The sequence below is a fragment of the Micropterus dolomieu genome, linkage group LG11, assembly GCF_021292245.1.
Source record: "Micropterus dolomieu isolate WLL.071019.BEF.003 ecotype Adirondacks linkage group LG11, ASM2129224v1, whole genome shotgun sequence".
In the NCBI taxonomy this organism is placed as follows: Eukaryota; Metazoa; Chordata; class Actinopteri; order Centrarchiformes; family Centrarchidae; genus Micropterus; species Micropterus dolomieu.
Window position 1 is genome coordinate 25,541,375 of NC_060160.1, and position 963 is coordinate 25,542,337.

Sequence of the window (963 nt, forward strand, 5' to 3'; positions counted from 1 at the left end):
CATTGTTGCACACTTCGATTTCCACAACACGGACTTGTGGCTTGTGAAAAAATTGTGAAATGCTATGATTTGCTGCTACTTTTGGTGATATTCATATTATTCTTTCATTTCTAATGGTTACCTGTAGAGGAATCAGTTATATGATTACCATTTTTTAAAAACTGTCAGTCGTGGTTTCACCTGCACCTACCGTATTTGCATCAAGTTAGCATCAGCCTAATGTGTGGGGAGCATAGACTGTATAAAAGAAGTGGGGAGTGCCTGTGGTGTTGAATACACTTCTGTCAATATCCCCACTGAATGAGTCATTGAACCGGCAGTGACCTTTTGTCTTGAAAACACCTGCTCAGCAGAGAATAATAAATATCAGAAGAAAATAGAACAGGTAAGGTCACATAAGGTAAATCTTTATTATCCCCGAGGGGCAATTTGTTGCACAGCCAGCGGTTCAATCAAGTAATGTCCCAGGTATGAATCCATTTTAACGTCTGTCTATTCAAACGTCTCTGAACTGGCTCTGGCTGTCACTGTATTAGGCACCTGGGGAAATGAGAGGAAGGGAAGGGTGGATGGAAAGGTTGCTTTTCTCTGATGAATCATCTTCGGAAGTATAGACGATCTTTGTCAGCGGAGGGGACCACCGTCGCCTAGCAACCAGCTAAAACAAACTGCACAGAGGCCAGCAGCGTTAGCCAGGGAGCTAACCAGCCCGACCAGACTGAGCAGGATTGTTTTTCAGCGGAAAATATGGTGAAACAGACCATTCAGATATTTGGTCGAATTAAACCCTCTAAGAAAACTAAGGCGGTAAGTGGATAACTGAAACTCAGCATTTAGCTAACGATATAACGTTACGGCAAGTAATTAAAATAAATGCTAGATAGGATGTATATAAGCTATCAAATGTTGCCGTTAAATGAACGAGACATCTTTAAATACAAATCTTCCAGGTTTATGGTCCAT